Source organism: Tachyglossus aculeatus, chromosome 1, assembly GCF_015852505.1.
Source record: "Tachyglossus aculeatus isolate mTacAcu1 chromosome 1, mTacAcu1.pri, whole genome shotgun sequence".
Lineage (NCBI taxonomy): Eukaryota > Metazoa > Chordata > Mammalia > Monotremata > Tachyglossidae > Tachyglossus > Tachyglossus aculeatus.
Window position 1 is genome coordinate 60,572,180 of NC_052066.1, and position 21,776 is coordinate 60,593,955.

A 21,776-nucleotide genomic window follows, 5' to 3' on the forward strand; every position below is an offset into this window, starting at 1 on the left:
TTCTCTACTGCTTCAGGCTGGCATTACAGGGAACATAAGGAACACTCACCACTTCAAATCCTAACTTGGAAGTGGAGGGGGGAAAAGGGGAATGGAAAACATGGAGGAAATGCATGCCCATGTCCTTTTATTTGAAACAAAATATTATTTCATATAATTGTTTCATAAATAGCTAACAGCTAAACATCTGAAATTAATAGGAAACAAAGCTGAGAGAATGTATGAATACGGCATTGCATGGTCTCTAAAGTTTCACTTATACAAAGGGCTCCTTGAAAATGTTAAACTGCAGAAATCATCTCATTACCACTGCACAAAAGAATGATCTCTCTGAAGGCAATGGTTCCCCATTCCCAGACTGTTGTATTTGGAGAATGCATGTGCCAGGGTAATTTGGAGAAATAGTTTTCAGAAGGCAGTGTGATGTGGGAAAAGATAGGATCAAGAAACAACACTTTCTAGGCTGAAATGTCTACATCCGATAAAACCAGCCATTAGAAGTACGCCCAGGTTTTTTTTTTTAATGAGTTACTTATTTCTTCTCAGTGTGAAGAATTTACCTATCTTATTGGGTCCTATGAAGATGTCCCTCATCCACTACAAATTAATCAACTTTATTTTAAAATGGCACTTCTTAAGCGCTTAACTCTGTGCTAGGCACTACCTTTAGCGTGGGGATTGATAAAAGGTGGGACACGGTCCCTGTCCCACATAGGATTCACAGTCTTATTCCCCATTTTACAGAATAGGTAACTGAGGTGACTTGCCCAAGGATGCACAATGGTCAAGTGGTAGAGCGCGTCTGAAGAATTATAACTCTGATTCTTTCTTCCCTCTATGTTTATTTTTCCTGGAAATTAGTTGGGAAGAGGAGCTTAGCCTATCTGCCACAGAGATTCTGGTACTTCCTTAATCTAAAGGTACAAGAGCTGTGTAAGGAAGCAGAAGTGGGTTAGAAGGGACAGAGGTGGCTTTGAGAAACATGGTGGTTTTTAACATTTTTGCTAAATCTTTCCATCCACCGCAACTCAGGGAAGTCAGGCAAAGTTTCCTAACTAAGGCAGCACAATTGTTCTTACAGATTTGGGGTGGGAACACTTTTTGCACAAACTCAATATGGGCAAAGAACATGTCTGCTAACTCTTTTGTACTTGTACTCTCCCAAGTGTTTAGTACAGTTCTCTGCACATATTAAGTGCTCAATAAGTACTACTGATTGACTGCATTTCCAGTGTACTAATGAGAAGCAGTATGGCCTACTGGATAGAGCATGGGCCTGGGAGTCAGAAAGACCTAGGTTCTAATCCCGGCTCCATCACACGTGTGCTGTGTGACCTTGAACAAGTCACTTAACTTCCCTGTGCCTCAGTTACCTCATCTGTAAAGTGGGGATTAAGACTGGGACTGCCATGTGGGACAGGGACTGTGTCTAACCCGATTTGCTTGTGTCCATCCCAGCATTTAGTACAGTGTCTGGCACATAGTAGACGCTTAACAGTATGCTTACACTTAATATGCTTAATAGTATGCTTAATAACACCAGTATTGTTATTATTATTATTGTTAATAATAACAGGATACTTGCCAAATCTCAAGGATTTGTTACATTTTGTCCACGTTGTGCTCCTAACATCTGATTTTGTAATCAGATTCTGTATTCACAGAGACCAAGCTGCTTATCCCCTCAACAGTACTCACCCTCACTCTGCTTAAAACCTGAAGAATGACATCCCCACTGCAGATGTGTTGGGATGCTGAAAATCAGTGTGCTCCTGTTTTCATGGAGTTTTATAGATTTTCCTAAGGTCAGAACTGGAGAAGGTCCTAAGGTCAGAGCTGTTGCTGACTTATACTTCCCAAGCGCTTAGTACAGTGCTCTGCACACAGTAAGCGCTCAATAAATATGTATGTATGAATGAATGAATGAATGAGAAAAAAACCCATCAAGCACCCAGCCCGGGGCTATTCAACACATGGGTCCACACCACATCCAGCCCCAGAAGAAGTTTAGCCTGGCAAACACACAGATCCCTTTTTAAAAACTGTAGCAACTCTATCCTCAGTACAGTCACAAAACCATGGAAATTAAAACCAATTCACGCTATCTTCTGCACGGCTATGGAACTCACGGTGTATGCCACCACTCGAATTGGCATTGGAAGGGTAACTGATGTTTAGGCATTTTTGCTTCTGTGAAATTGCCACTAAACCCCACTTCTGAGAGAGCCAGTCAATCATACTTATTGAGCACTTAACTGTGCGCAGAGCACTGTACTAAACGCTTGGAAGGGTACACCTTTGTCTTATGCTGTCGGGTCATTTCTGACCCATAGTGGCTCTAGGGACACATCTCTCCCAAAATGACCCACCTCCATCTGCAATCATTTTAGTAGTGTATCCATAGAGCTTTCTTGATCAAAATATGGAAGTGGTTTACCACTGCCTCCCTCTGTGCAGTCAACTTGAGTCTCCACCTTCAACTCTTCATGCTGCTGCTGCCCAGCACAGGGGAGCTCTGACTTGTAGCAGATTGTCTTCCACTCCCTAGCTACTGCCCAAGCTAGGAATGGAAATGCCTCTGCTTGACTCTCCCTCGTGTAGCTGAGCCTGGTAGAGTACTAGAAATTCTCCAGATGTGATCCTCAGAGGGTGGAGAGTACAATAGAACAATGTAATAGGTACACTCCCTACCACAAGGAGCTTACAGTCTAGAGAGTGACCTGAGCAATTAGTTTTGATTCTCTAAATGACTGCGCCTCAGTCCATGGAGTTGGATTTCCCTAGTCTGAAGAATGAAGTACCAAACTCAGTCAGAAGAACAGTGAAGGGAGCAGAAGTTACACCTCCCACTGTCATTCTTTGAGCTGCAACAAGGAGTGATTCCCTGCAGGCTGCCACTAGTGTCACTTAGCTGTGAAGTTAACCGCCCCGCACATCAAAACAAGTGGCAACTTTGGAACCTCCAAGAATCAGAGGAATGAGGCAAAACTTCCAAAGGGAACAGACCTTCTTAGGAGGAAGGATCAAAACAACTGGAAGGCTTAGTCTGGGGAAGGCTAAGAGGTAACTTCTATCAACTACATGAAGGGTTTCTTCAAAATGGGAAGCTACTAGAAACAGCATGGTTTAGTGGAAAGAGCACGGGCTTGGGAGTCGGAGGTTATGGGTTCTAATCCCAGTTATGCCACTTGTCTGTACCTCGCTCTCACCTGTCCCACCATCGACCCCCGGCCCACGTCATCCCCCGGGCCTGGAATGCCCTCCCTCTGCCCATCCGCCAAGCTAGCTCTCTTCCTCCCTTCAAGGCCCTGCTGAGAGCTCACCTCCTCCAGGAGGCCTTCCCAGACTGAGCCCCTTCTTTCCTCTCCCCCTCGTCCCCCTCTCCATCCTCCCGTCTTACCTCCTTCCCTTCCCCACAGCACCTGTATATATGTATATATGGTTGTACATATTTATTACTCTATTTATCTATTTATTTATTTATTTTACTTGTACATTTCTATCCTACTTATTTTATTTTGTTGGTATGTTTGGTTCTGTTCTCTGTCTCCCCCTTTTAGACTGTGAGCCCACTGTTGGGTAGGGACTGTCTCTATGTGATGCCAATTTGTACTTCCCAAGCGCTTAGTACAGTGCTCTGCACATAGTAAGCGCTCAATAAATACGATTGATTGATTGATTGATTGATTGTCTGCTGTGTGACCTTGGGCAAGTCACTTAACTTCTCTGTGCCCCAGTTACCTCATCTGCAAAATGGAGACTGAGACTCTGAGCCCCAAGCAGTACAACCTGACTACCTTGTATTTACCCCAGTGCTTGGAACAGTGCTTGGCACGTAGTAAGCACTTAACAAATACCATAATTACTATTATTATTAAACTTTATTATTAGACTTTATTTTTTTCCTGGAATTTATGAAGCATTTACTGTGTGCCAGGCATAGAAGATATCCTACAATGGGGTAGATACAAGGTAATCAGGTTAGACAAAGTCCATGTCCCACACGGGGCCTACAGTCTTAATCCCCATTTTACGGATGAGGTAACCAAAGCATGGAGAAGTTAAGGGATGCTCCCAAAGTCACACACCAGGCAAGTGATGGTATGTCCACTAGGCCATGCTGCTTTCCACTCCCATGCCTTTGCTACCACTTCTATGCAGCTGTCTACCCAATCTAACTTGAAGGCTTTCCTCTCATCTCCATTACGATTCTGCCTCCAGGACAGCCCTAAGTGGATGGCCAACCAACACTTCAAGCTCAATTATCACAAATAGAACTCCTCATCTTCCCTTCCAAATCCTCTTCTCTAACTGTCCCATCAGAGTGAACCACATACCACCATCCTGTTGCTGTAGAACACAATCTTGGCATTATCTTTGACTTGAACCCTTTATTCACCCCTTCCTCAGCCCCACAGAACTTATATACACATCCAAAATTTATTTCTCTTAATGCCATCTCTCTCTCTAGATTGTAAGCTCATGTAGGAAGGGAACGTGTTTAGAACTTTGTTATATCGTACTCTCCCAAGCACTTAGTACAGTGCTTGGCCCACAGTTAGCGCTCAATTAATACGATTGAATGAAGTGCAATTGAATAATAATGATGGCATTTGTTAAGCGCTTACTATGTGCAAAGCACTGTTCTAAGTGCTGGGGGGATACAAGGTGATCAGGTTGTCCCACATGGGGCTCACAGTCTTAATCTCCATTTTACAGATGATGTAACTGAGGCTCCCAGAAGTTAAGTGACTTGCCCAAGGTCACACAGCAGACATGTGGCAGAGCTGGGATTTGTACCCATGACCTCTGACTCCAAAACCCATGCTCTTTCCACTGAGCCACGCTGCTTCTCTATACTACTACTATTTAGTGGTATATACCAGTGAATATACCACTACTATTTAGGCACTCACCTAAATATCCACTTTCCTTCTCTCTAACTGTAAATTATTCTAGTGTCTGTCTCCCTTGCTAGCTTGTAAGCTCCTCTAGGGCAGAGATACTAACGTTATTGCATGCTCCCAAGCAATTAGCACAGTGCCCTGCACAGGGTAAGTACTCAATAAATGCTTTTGATTGATTAGACTATGACTCAAATCCTGTAATTCATCATGCCAGCCCTCAGGGCAATGGATATGATGAGCGTCAGAGTTCCTGATTGGACAAAAGAAACTCCGTGTTGTACAAAAGCCCTATGTTTATATTTAAGTGTTGACTAAGTGTCAAGCTAAGTGCTGGGGTAGATTTAAGTTAATCAGGTCAGACACCATTCCTCTCCCACATGGGGCTCACAGTCTACCTAGGAGGGAGAACAGGTATTGAATCTTCATTTTATGGATGAGGAAACTGAGGCAAAAAGAAGTGAAGTGACTTGCCCAGGGTCACACAGCAGAGCGGGATTAGAACCCAGGTCCTCTGACTCCCAGGATGGGCCCTTTCCACTATGCCTCACTCCTTCCCATTGCTGCCCAAGGAGACGGTCAAGTCTTCATTCCTAGAAATAACCTAAGTACGGCACAGCCAGACGTCCTTCTTGGGTGGTTTAGTAATTCCCCAGCATGGCACCAGGGGGATGGACAAACTGATTTTGAGAGGTCCCTTTTGGCGCGATCCTTCTCTGGTCAGGGTTTTGGAAGACTTGGGCAGCGTTTGTTTTTGCATATGAACGGATTCCATTCTTCCGTTGCTACAGAGCCAAGTGAACTTTTTTTTTTTTTTACTGGAATCCAACTGTAAATGCTCTCTAAAACGTACTGTCTGGACATTCACTGTTGGAAGTGATGGGGCAGCCTTTCCTCTCCTCCACCAACAAAGAGAACTTTGCATGGGCAGGGGATGCACGATGAAGCTCTTTTGTCCTCAGAAGAATCAAGCAGGCTGGGTGCTATACATTTCTCACCCCAGAAGTTCACTCCTGCTGTGAATAAATTCTTCATTTAGCCAGGGGAACCACCGCTTAAACCCTGAGTAAATAAATACGGCCAATCCTTCTTATGCCCTTCTTGCCCAGAAATAATATACATTTAAAATATATACGTACGTATAAATATATATGTTCTACAGATGTAGAATACTTGGACACGAACAGTCAAGTTTTTTTGTGCGTCTTTGTTTCCCATCCTGCTGGTGATTCATCCTCTCTGTGCCTTTCTCGTCCACATTACACTGAAGCTGCTCTGTTCAGCTCCTGTTATGGGAGGCCACGTCAGCAGGAAACAGCACTGCCTGCCAGGTCGCATTCATGACTGTCTGGAGCAGTCAGTGTGCAGCAAAAAGCAGCACAGAGTCCATTTCATTGGCTTTTCACAACTGAAGGGAGCTCGGAGACTGGAAAAAAAAATTCCTGGTCTCTGAGTCCACACATCAATTTGAACTTTGGGGACACACATTCACTCCACACTGTTTAAATTTTCCATCTTTAAAGACGGTCCCCAAATATTTTCAGTTATAGGGTTGCTGGTTTCCTTTTTTTTTTCCCCTTTTCTTAGAAGACTTACTGTATTGCATCCAAACTAGGATATTTGGAAAAGATCGCTTCATGCCAAATCAAACTTCATGGTGGTTCTCCCCACCCGCTTAGCCAGTCTGGTTTAGTAGCCTTTGCACAAGCACAGTGTCTGCAGAAACTCTCACCCTTGATTCAAAATGGAATGCTTGATTTTGGAAGAGAGTGGTAGAAAGTCCTACGTTACAGCAAAGTTCAGTTCTCTGCTGAGACGGGCAGAGACAGGGCCCTCAAAGTATCACAATAGTGCACTGAATGATTCTGGCAGAAGGGTCAATGAATAATCCCTCTGTGATACACCTATTAAGCAGAACCTCTCTCCTATTACACGGCGCTCCAGCAGTTAGAAGCAAAGCTAGCCTCATCCACCAGCAGGATCACGTATTTAAAGAGGAAAAAACAAAGCACAAATGGCATTTGACAGAATCCCCTTAGCTGCCCTTAGTGCCCTTCTATAAGGATTTATACTACCTATCATGCCAGCCTTTCACTGAAAATGAGGTACAAATATAATTATTCTAATTTGACCTAACAGTTCTGCATCAACAGCACAGGTTTCGGAATCAGTCGTATTCAAAATGCACTTCACTTTGCATGGGAAACCAGGAGCACCTGGGGAGCAGCAGTAGTCTTTAAAAGAAATCATCTCCCAAAATAACACAGAAAGTAGCAGATCTCAGCACCTTTAAGATCTCAGCACCTTGACTGCAATACCAAGAGTATTTTTAGGTCAATTACTGTGGGAGGGACGAACCTGGAGACAAACTATTTTGATCCAAAAGGTAAAACAGCTTTTCTTTTTAACACTGTAGCAAAAGTGAAAAGGCAAAAATTAAGTAAAGATAGCTAACTATATTACAAATGGGTGTTACAAGGATGTGAGAGGCTGGATTCTGAGTTACATTTTTTTCCAGTGAATCTGAATCAATCCATCAATAGGATTCATTGTGCAACTGCTGAATACTGATCACTTGGGAGTGTACAATGGAGCTCACATTCTAATGGACAGGTATCTGGCTGACACTAGCCATCCGCAAACACTGTGGCTAAAGATGTTTGGTGAGAAGCAGGTATACCCAGATATTGTCGAGCAGTCTCCTACCCATAGCAACTCCATGGACACATCTCTCCCAGAATGCCCCACCTCCATCTGCAATCGTACTGGTAGTGGATCCATAGAGTTTTCTTGGTAAAAATACAGAAGTGGTTTACCATTGCCTCCTTTCGCGCACTCAACTCAAGTCTTCACCCTGGACTCTCCCGTGGCGCTGCTGCCCAGCACATAAATGCTTAATAGATGCAGCTTGGCATAACGGCTAGAGCATGGGTCTGGGAATCAGAAGGTCATAGGTTCTAATCCCGGCTCCACCTCTTGTCTGCTGTGTGACCTTTGTTAAGTCACTTCACTGCTCTCTGCCTCAGTTCCCTCATCTGTAAAATGGGGACTGACCCTCTCAGCATCGCACCTGGAGAGTTTCCAGTACTCTACCAGTCTCAACTACAGGAGGGAGAGTCAAGCAGAGGCCTGCCCATTCCATTCTTAGCTTGGCCAGTGGCTAGCGAGTGGAAGGCAATCTGCTACAAGTCAAAACTCGACTGTGCTGGGCAGCAGCGGCACAGGAGAGAGTCGAGGGCAGAGACTCAGGTTTACTGTGCGGAGGGAGGAAACGAAAAACCACTTCCGTATTTTGACCAAGAAAACTCAATAGATACTCTACCAGAACGACTGCAGATGGAAGTGGGGCATTCTGAGAGAGCTGTGTCCATGGCGTCGCTATGGGTCGGACGCGACTCAACAGCATAAGACAACAATAACAAAATGGGGATTGAGACCGTGAGCCCCATGTGGGACAGGGGCTTTGCTTACATCCATCCAGCACTTAGTACAGTGATTGGCCTGTAATAAGCACTTAAATACCATAATTATTATTATTACTATTATTAAAGCCCGTTAAACCTGGCAAAACAATTATTGGTGACTTTGGAGAATAACATCTCAGGGGTGTGAAGAGTAGAGAAGCAGAGTGATAGGACTCCCAATCAGTCCTACCCACAGCCTCCCCTCCCTATCAACTCCACCATCATCTCAGAATTCCTGCTTATGGACGTTTTCTGATACCTCTCTACACAAAGTTCCACGTGGACAGGGAATGTGCCTACTATGTTGTATTGTTCTCTCTCACAAGCGCTTAGTACAGTACCCTGCACACAGTAAGCTCTCAATAAATATCAATGACTGATTGACCGGAGCCGAATTTCAGCCAGTTCCAGTTTACACTGCTGTCCTGGGGACAGAAAAATGAAAAGTTGAAGAATATCATCTCACCAAGGAGGGAAAGGAACTTGAAATAAATGTAAAAGGGGCTGAGTTTCTTATGCGACTTAAATCCGGCTACTTATCGGTTGCCTGCGTTTTCAAAATATCTTGTCCAAAGTCACATTTCAGCACCCAAAACCCAGTTCTAAAAGAGGTTCATTTTCCTTCATGGTTAACTGGCTGCTGAAGTAGAATGAGATTGTTGTTGTGCTGGAAAATAATCTCGGGTGAAGCCCGCATTCCACTTCCACAGTGGAATGTAAATGGGCAGTGACAACCAGGCAGGTGCAATCAAGAGGTTGGCGGGAAAGTGGTCCAAGACCAGTATTTGCCTGGGAACACATGGATTTCAGCCCACGGACCCCATGTGGGACATAGACTGCATCTGACCAGATTATCTCGTACTGACCCTGGCGCTCAGTACAGTGCTTGCACATAGTAAGTGCTAAACAAATACCTCAAGTATTATGATTACTAGACTTCCCGACTCTTTGGGTCTTTGATGACCCCTGATGCAGTTGATTTACAAGAACAATCCTCACGAGGGTAAAAATGGGTCAAAACAGGAAAAAAGAATATTTGCAATATTCCGTATAAAGAATCATGTGTCTGGATTTAAATTGCAGAAATTTCCATTGCACCCCCAGGGGAAACTAATAAAGTACTTGGAGAGGGAACTTAAAGCACTGTCTCTCCAGCCTTTCTTGTGAGCTTGTACACGTTGTTTTCTGACTACATTCACCTTATTCTCTGCCAACTGCTCTTCAGAACTTAGCCCTTTATCTCTTCTCTTGCCAGCAATGTTCCTGAGTGCTTGGTCATTCGATTCGATAATGTTCCATCTACTCTGAGTTACCCACTCTTTACCCATGTCGTGATTCATGACCTTCCTGGTCCCCTTAGGATAGAAAATGATATTATGTCCCCATGGCCACATTCACCTCTGCCTTCCCTGCTTTCCTCTCTCTAACAAGCAAGAGGCAAAGCCCCTGAGGGTTCTCACAGAGAAGGAATTTGCATATTTTAAAGTTGAGATTAAGTTGAAAGCACAGAAGTGGCACTAGCTCTCTGTCAACTACAGCAACAAAGGGTATTGCCGGCACTGAAGTCCACAGAAGACCTTTCATCCAAAGATCTCAAGGCACTTCGTGAAGCCATGCAATAAGCCTTGCACTTGTGAAGCCCAGGTCTAGGATTGTTATTCTATTCTGGGGCTATATACACCAACACTCAGCAGTAGGGGACAGCTGAAGAGGAGAATCAACATTAAATTTAGTAGAATCAAAAATCAAAATCCCTTTGGTTCCTTAGTCGATACTTAATTTTCAAAAAAACTGAGGATCAGTGCTCACATTGCTTTCCACCTTTTAAGTATTCCAGATGTCTTTCCCTTACTTCTACCCTCTCCATTTTCCCAGCTATGTCAGTGCCTGTGCCCACATATTATCTGGCTCCCTCTATAAAAGACAGTCCCTTTGCACAGTCTGGTTTACCTGCGCATATCCATTTGGGACCATGATCATGTGAGACAGGGACTGGAATTTATATGAATGTTTTGTGAAGCAGCATGAGCGTAATGGATAGAACACAGGCCTGGGAGTCCAGAAGGTCATGGGTTCTAATCCTGCCAACTTGTCTGCTTGTCTGTCTGCTGTGTGACCATGGGCAAGTCACTGCACTTCTCTGTGCCTCAGTGGCCTCATTTGTAAAATGGGGATTAAGACTATAAACCCTATGAGGGAATGGACTTTGTCCAACTTGATTTGCTTGTACAATAATAATAATGATGATGATGATGGGATTTGTTAAATGCTTACTATGTGCCAAGCATTGTTCTAAGCGCTGGGGGGATACAAGGTAATCAGGTTGTACCACATGGGGCTCACAGTCTTAATCCACATTTTCCAGATGAGGTAACTGGGGTAACTGACTCTCAAGCCCGGGGCCCTTTCCACTGAGCCCCACTGCTTCTCTGCTGTATGCACCTCAGTGCTTAGTACAGTGCCTGGCACCCAGTAAGCGCTTAAATACCACAGTTATTATTATTATTATTATTACCCTTACACTTAGGACATTGTGTGTCAAATAAATGTGCAGGTTCCTGCCAAGACTCCATTCTGGTCCAAGCACTTAGTACAGTGCTTTGCACACAGTAAACACTCAATAAATACAATTGAATGAATGGTACAAGAGATTATCCCAATGAAGTAAAGCACCAGCAAAATTTTCCTTATACCAAGAATAGCAGTAGGAAACCAATTTAAAAGTATGGACTTTCCTGAGTTCCACGGGCAATAATCTGCATTTCGCAAGAAATAGATTTTAGTCTGAGTATTTTGCTCCAGTTCCTACCAGCATGCCAATCATGCCGAGGAGGAGCGTGGCATAGTGGCAAGAGCCCGGGCTTGGGAGTTAGAGTACATGGGTACTAATCCTGGCTCTGCCACTTGTCTGCTGTGTGACCTTGGGCAAGCCACTTCACATCTCTGTGCCTCAGTTACCTCAAATGTAAAATGGGGATGAAGAGTGTGAGCCCCACGTGGGACAACCTGATTACCTTCTATCTAATCCAGTGATTAGAACAGTGCTTGACACATAGTAAGCGCTTAATAAATACCATCATTATTATAGAGAAGAAGCATGGCTTAGTAGAAAGAGCATGGGCTTGGGAGTTGGAGGATGCGGGTTCTAATTCCGCTCCTCTACTTGTCTACTGTGTGACCTTGGGAAAGTTACGTAACTTCTCTGTGCCTCAGTCGCTCCATCTGTTAAATGGGGATTAAGACTGTGAGCCGCATGTGTGACACTGATTACCTTGTATCTACTTCAGCGCTTAGAACAGTGCTTGACACATATTAAGCGCTTAACAAATACTATTATTATTATTATGTCGAACTATCTCATACCTTTGGTTTTCGAATCCAAGGTAGAAACAAATTGCTGACAAAAAGGTCCTGGAACAAGCAGAAACTTAGTGTTCCATATCTGATGACCCATAATGATGGTTCAGAACAGATCAACAAAAGGTATACTTAGAGGAATATCATGTTGACCGAATGGGTTGAGCTTCAAAGCCCTTTACTGTCAGAGAATGTACAACTAGTTCTTCCATAATGTATGATTTCACTATGTATTTTGGATGAAACACTGATAGGAGGGAATTAGGGAACATTCTTCTAACACATAATTCCTGAACAGAAGGCGATGCAGAAACAGACTAGGTTTTGTTTTGATCAATCAATAGTATTTACTGAGTACATTCTTTGTGCAGAGCACTGAACTAAGTACTTGGGAATCAATCAATCATATTTATTGAGCGCTTACTGTGTGCAGAGTACTGTACTAAGCGCTTGGGAAGTACAAGTTGGCAACATATAGAGACAGTCCCTACCCAACAGTGGGCTCACAGTCTAAAAGGGGGAGACAGAGAACAAAACCAAACATACTAACAAAATAAAATAAATAGAATAGGTATATACAGGTAAAATAAATAGAGTAATAAATATGAACAAACATATATACAGGTGCTGTGGGGAAGGGAAGAAGGTAAGATGGGGGGGATGGAGAAGGGGATGTGGGGGAGAGGAAGGGACTCAGTCTGGGAATGCCTCCTGGAGGAGGTGAGCGCTCAGTAGGGCCTTGAAGGGAGGAAGAGAGCGAGCTTGGCAGAGGGAGGGCATTCCAGGCCCGGGGGATGACGTGGGCCGGGGGTCAATGGCGGGACAGGCGAGAACGAGGTATGGTGAGGAGAGTAGCAGCAGAGGAGTGGAGGGTGCGGGGTGGGCTGTAGAAGGAGAAAAGGGAGGTGAGGTAGGAGGGGGTGAGGTGATGGAGAGCTTTGAAGCCCAGGGTGAAGAGTTTCTGCCTGATGCGTAGATTGATTGGTAGCCACTGGAGATTTTTGAGGAGGGGAGTAACATGCCCAAAGCGTTTCTGGACAAAGACAATCCGGGCAGCAGCATGAAGTATGGATTGAAGTGGGGAGAGACACGAGGTTGGGAGATCAGAGAGAAGGCTGATGCAGTAAAAATTTTATAGCACAGAGTTGGTAGACACACTCCATGCCCAGAACAAGCTTACAGTCTGGAGGGGGAAGAGAGGCAACAATCTCAATTATGTAGGTAACACTGATCAAGATGTGCAAACTATACTGTGAGTTTCCTTAAATCGTTTATCACCAGTGTCACCTCCATGTAATGTGAGTCAACAAAATATAGTTGTCTACTTTTGTTGAAGTCTCACTGGCACTTCAACTTATATGTCTTTCAAAATAGGGAATGGTGGGCCCAATATTAGTTATGTGGATTTCACTGACTACACTAAAATGACATCTATGAGTTTTCCCGCAATACTATGAAACAAGATATTTACTGTCTCCTGACAGGAAAAAACTTGGGTTTACATTAGCCATATAAAATCATGAAGGTAATTTTTGAAAAAACTGAGCTATTTTGCATGATGAGTGATGGATAGAAAGTATTACACTGGCTGCAATGGGAGTTTTTGAACACACGCAAACTCATCCTGAGGACTACAGGTTCTGACAGTTCCAAAGTAATCATTTTATCCATATTATTTATATACTGCGAACAGCAATTTGACAATATTGGCTCCCAGCATAAAAACACTGAACAGATGCTGAACTTGACAAGCTTCAGAACCTCCAACTTGCTCAAACCTGGACAACTGTTATAATAACTCCTGTTTAAAAGGTGATAATATGACACCTATGTTTTAACAAGACTTTCATCATGAAAAATCACTTCTGTAAAAGGCTAAAAAAAATACTAAAAAAATCTCCACACTGAGCCAAAGGATGAATAAAGTCCAGATAAACACACTTCCTCAATCAAGGTAAAAGCCTTCAAAGTGAGTAAAATATAGCTTTTTTTCATTTTTAAGTCTCACTGTAGTTTATTTTGTAAGACACTCTGTACATTGTGCTACCAAAATGATACTGACTTAGTTAAATGGTACATGGCCTCTAAGTTACTCACCATTCTCTCCTACCTACTTATCCTTGCTCCTTTCCCACTACCACCAACCCACACACTTCACTCCTGTTATGCCAACCTACTCACTGGGCCTCATTCTTGTCTCTCTCATCATTGACCTCTTGCTCACACGTACTCTCTTGCCTCCAACTCCCTTTCACATCCAACACAACTGCTCTTCCTATCTTCAAAACCTTCCTAAAAAAAAAAGAAATCACACCACCTCAAATCTGGACATCTTCCCAACTAATCTCTCATCTCCCCATCTCATTCCCCCTTCTACTATTACAGGAGGGTGGTTATTTGTGTTAGAACTTCTGGGATAGACACTGTACATCACTACAAACAGCGGTGTAGTAAAGGAGGAAATGGCGTTGGGGTGCAGTCAATGATCTGAGTTAGCGGCCACAAAATCCGTCATCACTCTCTAAACTGTAAATTTGTTGTGGGCAAGGAATGCAGTCAATGATCTGAGTTAGCGGCCACAAAATCCGTCATCACTCTCTAAACTGTAAATTTGTTGTGGGCAAGGAATGTGCCTACCAATTCTATGGTACTGTGCCGTCCCAAGCACTTATAGTACAGTGCTCTGCACACAGTAAGTTTTCAATGAATATGATCGAAAGATTGATTGCCCAGGGAGGAGAATCCACAATGCCGATCCACTGTCGAATCTACAAATTCAAATTCCCCGATCATTCCATCTCCATCACCTACAACTTCTCCCCAGCTACCGCCCCCAAAACACACAGCACTTACGTACACATCTGTAATTTATTTATATTAATGTCTGTCTCCCCCTTTAGACTGTGAGCTCATTGTGGGCAGAGAATGTGTCAGTTTCTTGTTATATTCATTCAGTCGTATTTATTGAGTGCTTACTGTGTGCAGAATACTGTACTAAGAGCTTGTACTGTACTTTCCCAAGCAGTTAGTACAGTGGTCTGCACACAGTAAACGCTCAATAAATACAACTAACTGACGACTGACACACACACCCCAAAAGGGACTACAGTTACTGGCTGTACGGTGCACAGCTCAAAGAAGCCATTGAAGAGGGCAACCTGAACAGTTCAATGGGTTGGACAAGGTTTTGTTACTGTTTCCTACCAATTCCAGTTTGCTGTACAAGGAGCCTTGTCACTGTCACCCAATTCCCATTGCTGGCTCATGTGGATTAAGCACCTGTTAGCTGGTAATGGTGGCCAAAAGGTTGGGTGGAAGGAGGGAGATGGCTGATAACTGGATGCCTTTCCCCAGGACTTAGCCCAGGGCCCTGCTCTTGCTGAAAATGAGGCTGTGATTGCAATGATGACCAATCGGACATGCAGTAAGGAAAGGAGCCGAAGTGGCAGTGATGGCCTCTTTCCTTACCTGTATGACCATTCTAACAGTAGCCCTGTCTGTGAGGCAATCAGGGCTCTGGAAGGTAATGGGTTGTTTGAGGGCATTGGCCCTTTCCCCCCACTCTACTCCATCCAATTGTTTTATTTTCCTTTTGCTCACTGCAGCAAATCATGTTACTTCTTTCCCAAAATCCTAATAGTGGCCAATTTTTCCTGCATTTATCTTCGAACTTCAGACTCAGACCTGTCTGTGCCCCAATATCATCTTACTACCATTGGCATACTTATCTAGATTTATGAATTAAACTTGTTAAATATCTCATTTTCATTTGGAATAAGAGCAGCACAATTATCTTGTATCAAACCGGAAATCATCTTCGCCACCCAAACCCTCCCTCCCCCTGACTTTTCTATCCCTGTAGAAAGCATCATCATCTTCCCTGTCTTACAAGCCCATAACATTTGCATTATCCTCAACTCATCTCTCTCATTCAACCCAAACATTCAATCTGTCACAGAATCCTGTCAGCTCTACCGTCACATCTCTAGACTCTAGCTTTTCCTCTCCATCCAAATGGTTACCACAATGAACCAAGCACTTAGCATATCCACCCTGATTACCACATCATCCTCCTCGCTGACCTCCCTACCTCCTGTCTTTTCCCATGCCAGTCCTTACTTCACTGGGTTACTCTGATCATTTTTCTAAAAAAAAAATAAAGGGTTCATTCCTTCTCCCCACTCCTCAAAAACCTTTTAGTGGCTGTCCATCCACTTCTGCAAACAAAAGCTCCTTACCATCAGCTTTAAAGCAGTCAATGAACTCAACTCACCGTGCCTGACCTAGCTGATCTATTACAACCCAGCTTGCACACTTTGTTCCTCCCATGTCAACCTACTCAGTTAACTCAATCTTGTCTATTCTCGTTGCTATGACTTTCAGATCTGTACTCAAGTACTTGATATTCACCCCCACCCCAACCACACTGATGTGCAAAATCTTACACTATGCCATTTCCCCTATCTGTAATTTATTTTATTATGAACAATAATAATGATAATTATGGTATTTGTTAAGCGAATACTATGTGCCAAGTTCAGTTCTAACACTGGGGTAGATACAAGGTAATCAGGTTGTCCCACATGGAGCTCATAGTCTTAATCCCCATTTAACAGATGGAGAAACTGAGACACAGAGAATTTAGGTGACTTGCCCAAGGTCACACAATCAATCGTATTTATTGAGCGCTTACTGTGTGCAAAGCACTGTACTAAGCGCTTGGAAAGTACAAGTTGGCAACATATAGAGACAGTCCCTACCCAACAGTGGGCTCACAGTCTAAAAATCACACACAACAGACAAGTAGAGGAGTAGGATTAGAACCCACATCCTCTGACTCCCAAGCATGTGTTCTTGCCACTAGGCCATGCTGCCTTAATACCTATCTCTCCCCACATCCTGCCCTCTAGACTGTAAAGGCCTGGTATGCATGGATCATGTCTTCCAACTCCATTGTTTTGTACATTCCCAAGTGCTTAGTCAATCAGTCAATCATATTTATTGTGTGCTTGCACCTACTGTGTGCAGAGCACTGTACAAATCGTTTGGGAGAGTACAATATAACAAAATAACATATTCCCTGCCCACAGTGATCTTAAGGCTAGAGGGGGAGACAAACTTTAATATAAGTAAATAAAATTACAGACGTGTACATAAGTGCTGTGGAACTGAAAGGGAGTCCAGTACAATGGGGCCAATACAATGTATCCAATACTTGCACACAGCAAGTGCTCAACAAATGACATTGATTGAAATGAAATTATTGACCCTGAAAAAAAAATTCTACCGAAGAAAAATTTACAATTAAAATTGTAAAATCTACAACCTAGACACCCAACAAAATAATACGATCAAGTGCAGAGAAGCTGGAAAATACCATATGCCATCACTGTCCACAAATGGTGCCATCTTATTCAATATCTGTTACATAACAAAGATAATAGCAGCTCATTATTAAATAGCAAGAATTCCTAAAATGCAAGTTTGTGTGACCGTGCATTACAGAAAACTTACACTGTAGAAGCAATGCAGAGAAAACTGTTTCTACCCACACCACCTAATGTCATACCCAGACAGATGCATGCTATGGAAAGAATGTTTCCTAATTTCTTCACAACAGCCTATAATAATAATAATGATGGTATCTGTTAAGCACTTACTATGTGTAAAGCACTGTTCTGTGTAAAGTGCCTTATGAAAACATTTGAAATAGCTGTCATGGCTGTTAACAGAATTAATTTCCTCCACCCAAAATTTCAGTGACAGCCAAAACTGCTATACTGGACAATAAAAATGTATCCAGGGCATGCAATTTAATCATTTGCATGCATCATTCCCATTACTCTGGTGACTACTTGAATAAACCCTGCATGCAAATATCTCCATTACTCTGCTGACCACTTGAATAATTTTATTTCACATTTGAATCGCCAAAATCACTTGAACCTCCCTGTGCCAAGTTCAAACGGAAGTCCACGCTCATGCAATATTGGATCATGGGGAGTGTTCTTTACACATGAAGGTTTGAATGGTTATTTACCTATGTATAAACTATCAGAACGATTGCAGGTGGAGGTGGGGCGTTCTGGGAGAGATGTGTCAATGATGTCACTATGGGTTGGAGACAACGCGACAAGACAAGCATATATGTGCTATCCCCACTTCCACCGCCTTGAAAGTCTCCAGCATATATTTTTGTTGGCTCGTTTCGTGTGTGTCTAATCTGCTAGCCATCTGAGAAGCAGCATGGCTCAAAGGAAAGAGCACAGGCTTGGGAGTCAGAGGTCAAGGGTTCTAATCCCGGCTCTGCCACTTGTCAGCTGTGTGACTTTGGGCAAGTCACTTAACTTCTCTGTGCTTCAGTTACCTCATCTGTAAAACAGGGATTAAGACTGTGAGCCCCATGTGGGACAACCTGATTACCTTGTATCCCTCCAGTGCTTAGAACAGTGCTTGGCACATAGTAAGCGCTTAAAAAATGCCATCATTATTATTATTAGCCATCGATACAGTCCTGCATTTCAGTGAAAGATGATGAAGAGTTTGGAAAGGATTTTGGCTCATGTATGGCCTATAATACTTGTACTTCCCAAGCACTTAGTACAGTGCTCTGCACACAGTAAGCACTCAATAAATATGATTGATTGAATGAATTAATAATAATTCATAATAATAATAATAATAATAATATTAATAATAATTAATAATAATTGTGGCATTTGTTAAGTGCCAGGGTAGGTGCTAGGTAAGCTGATCAGGTTGGACACAGTCCCTGGCCCACACTGGGCTCCCAGTCTCAATCCCAATCTTACAGATGAGGTAACTGAGGCACAGAGAAGTTAACTGACTTGCCCAAGGTCACACAGCATCATGTGACAGAACCAGGATTAGAGCCCAGCTCCTTCTGACTCCTGCAACAGTACTTTATTCACTGGGTCACACTGCTTCTCTCTATATCCAGCCACCTATTCACAGTAGCCAGTGAATCAAACAATCAGTCAATGTATTTATTGAGTGCTAACCATTCATTCAACCATATTTATTGAGCGCTTACTGTGTGCTGTACTAAGCGCTTGGGAAGTACAAGTCACCAGCATATAGAGACGGTCCCTACCCAACAACAGGCTCACAGTCTAGAAGGGGGAGACAGACAACAAAACAAAACATGTAGACAGGTGTCAAAGTCGTCAGAACAAATAGAATTAAAGCTGGATGCACATCATTAACAAAATAAATAGAATAGTAAATATGTACAAGTAAAATAGAGTAATAAATCTGTACAAATATATATACAAGTGCTGTGGGGAGGGGAAGGAGGTAAGGCGGGGGGATGGGAAGGGGGAAAGGAAAGAGGGGGCTCAGTCTGGGAAAGCCTCCTGGAGGAGGTGAGCTCTCAGTAAGGCTTTGAAGGGAGGAAGAGAGCTAGAGAGCTAGCTTGGCAGATGTGCAGAGGGAGGGCATTCCAGGCCAGGGGGAGGACGTGGCTGGGGGTTCATGGCGGGAAAGGCGAGAACAAGGCACAGTGAGGAGGTTAGCGGCAGAGGAGCAGAGGGTGCGGGCTGGACTGTAGAAGGAGAGAAAGGAGGTGAGGTAGAGGGGGCGAGGTGATGGAAAGCCTTGAAGTGAGAGTGAGGAGTTTTCCTTGATGTGTAGGTTGACGGGCAGCCACTGGAGATTTCTGAGGAGGGGAGTAACATGCCCAGAGTGTTTCTGCACAAATATGATCCGGGCAGCAGGGTGAAGTATAGACTGAAGTAGGGAGAGACAAGAGGATAGGAGATCAGAGAGGAGGCTGATGCAGTAATCCAGTTGGGATAGGATGAGAGATTGAACCAGCAAGGTAGTAGTTTGGATGGAGAGAAAAGGGCAGATCTTGGCAATGTTGTGGAGGTGAGACGGGCAGGTTTTGGTGACGGATTGGATGTGTGGGGTAAACGAGAGAGCGGAGTCAACGATGACACCATGGTTGAGGGCTTGTGAGACGGGAAGGATGGTAGTGCCTTTACAGTCACAGGAAAGTCAGGGAGAGGGCAGGGTTTGGGAGGGAAGATAAGGAGTTCAGTGTTGGACATATTGAGTTTTAGATGGCAAGCAAACATCCAGATGGAGATGTTCTGAAGGAGACACGAGCATGAAGGGAAGAAGAGAGAGCAGGGGCAGAGATGTAGATTTGGGTGTCATCAGCATAGAGACGATAGCTGAAGCCATGGGAGTGAATGAGTTCACCAAGGGAGTGAGTGTAGACAGAGAACAGAAGGGGAACTATGTGCAGGGCACTGTTCTAAGCCCTTGACAGAGTACAATATAACAGAATTAGCACACAGGTTCCCTGACCAGGATAAGCTTAGAGTCTAAATGGAAGGCCAGGATCCTTCTTCTACCACATCAACACCCATGCCAGCCAGGACAAGTCATGACAGGAATTTTCCATTTCTACAAATATCTTACTCGAAGCAATTCACTCTAGGAAAGGAAAAAAACAAACAACAAAAAAAAACCCTTTGTCTGGATTTCTATTCCAAACTGCCTAGAGTCAGAAGAAGGAACATAACCTCCTACTGCCCCTTTCAGACCTGTGATTGATGTGTCATGGAATATATTGAGAAATTTTTGACTAAGAATGATTCTACTTCCCCTACACACTGGATATTTCCTCTGTTTTTTCCCCCCTATTACCAAGGACTTGGGCAAGGAAAAAATAAAAAGATTCCCAAAGGGTTCAGCTGTTTATTCCATAATTTCCTTTCTATGTATAATAGCAGTTTTAGGTTGAATAATCTTACAACTGAAATCTGAAATTAAAATGAGACTATGTGAGAATGCAACTTGCATTCTGTTATTTAGTGATTTCACATTTTACTAAAACCTCACCTTCACTATTGACAAATATTACCAACTGAAAACTCACCTTATGCCCCCAAATATGTTTTAAACGTACAGTTCAATTTTAATATTTTGTTTGAGAGTGCATAATTGTATATATTTTAACAGATCACATTTTGAAAAATATTAAATACACTCAACATTCAATCAATGGTATTTATTGAGCATTACTATGAGCAGAGTACTGTACTAAGCCCTTGGGAGTCTACGATACAACAGAAATACCAGATACGCTTTCTGCCCTTAACAGGTTTACAGCATAGAGTGGGAGACAGACGTTAATATAAATACTTCATGATATATAATTTAAATATGTACATATGTACTGTGAAGTTGGCGGTTGGGTGAATTACACTCACTCTGAGCATGACACTACAGTAGAGACATGAATGAGGAGCTAGTTTAAAAATAAAAATACGAAAATTCCAGTGGGCATCTATTCTGTAAAGCAGTTGACATGGATATACCCAGAACAAAAAGTAATTTAACTCTGAAACTAGATCCATTCTATTAAGGTAACATTACAAGATTTATATGAAGATTAACAATTATATCATATAAAAAGATTGATTTTATTGTCCTCTATTATGGCTGGTTTTGAAATCCAGTTTTATGGAGTTGTACTGGCCAAAGAAATATATACATATGTAAATTTTCACTGTGTTTGGGTCTAATGAATTATTTGACTGTAATAATATGTTGGCTGTTCTCTGTCATTAGACTAAGTTTCTTGACAGCAGGGACTCAGTCCTTTTTTGATGGTATTTGTTGATGAAAATAATAATAATAACAATGGTATTTGTTAAGCACTTACTATGTGTGAAGCACTGTTCTAAGTGTTGGGGGGGGATACAAGGTGATCAGATTGTCCCACGTGGGGCTCACAGTCTTAATCCCCATTTTACAGATGAGGTAACAGGTTCAGAGAAGTGAAGTGTGACTTCCAAAGTCACACAGCTGACAAGTGGCAGAGTCGGGATTAGAACCCATGACCTCTGACTCCCAAGCCCATGCTCTTTCCACTGAGCCACGGTGCTTCTCTAAGTTAAATTAAGCACTTACTATAGGCCAGGCAGTGTACTATGCGCTAAGGTAGATAAAAGATAATCAGGTGAGGCACAGCCCTAGTTCCTCATGGGGCTCACAGTCTTATCCCATTTTAAAGATG

The 21,776-nt window shown here is 43.0% G+C and overlaps 1 protein-coding gene and 2 non-coding genes across 4 annotated transcripts in view; 1 reads left to right on the forward strand and 2 right to left on the reverse strand.

Moving 5' to 3' along the window:
* Nucleotides 1-21,776, reverse strand: part of FNDC3B (fibronectin type III domain containing 3B) — a 423,729-nt gene that overhangs the window by 306,513 nt on the left and 95,440 nt on the right. The gene's annotated exons all lie outside the window — the stretch shown is intronic.
* LOC119938616 lies at nt 2,519-2,651 on the reverse strand. Its single transcript, XR_005454473.1, has one exon. It is a non-coding gene; the product is annotated as a small nucleolar RNA SNORA7 (small nucleolar RNA).
* Nucleotides 7,957-8,094, forward strand: LOC119936344. Its single transcript, XR_005453708.1, has one exon. It is a non-coding gene; the product is annotated as a small nucleolar RNA SNORA7 (small nucleolar RNA).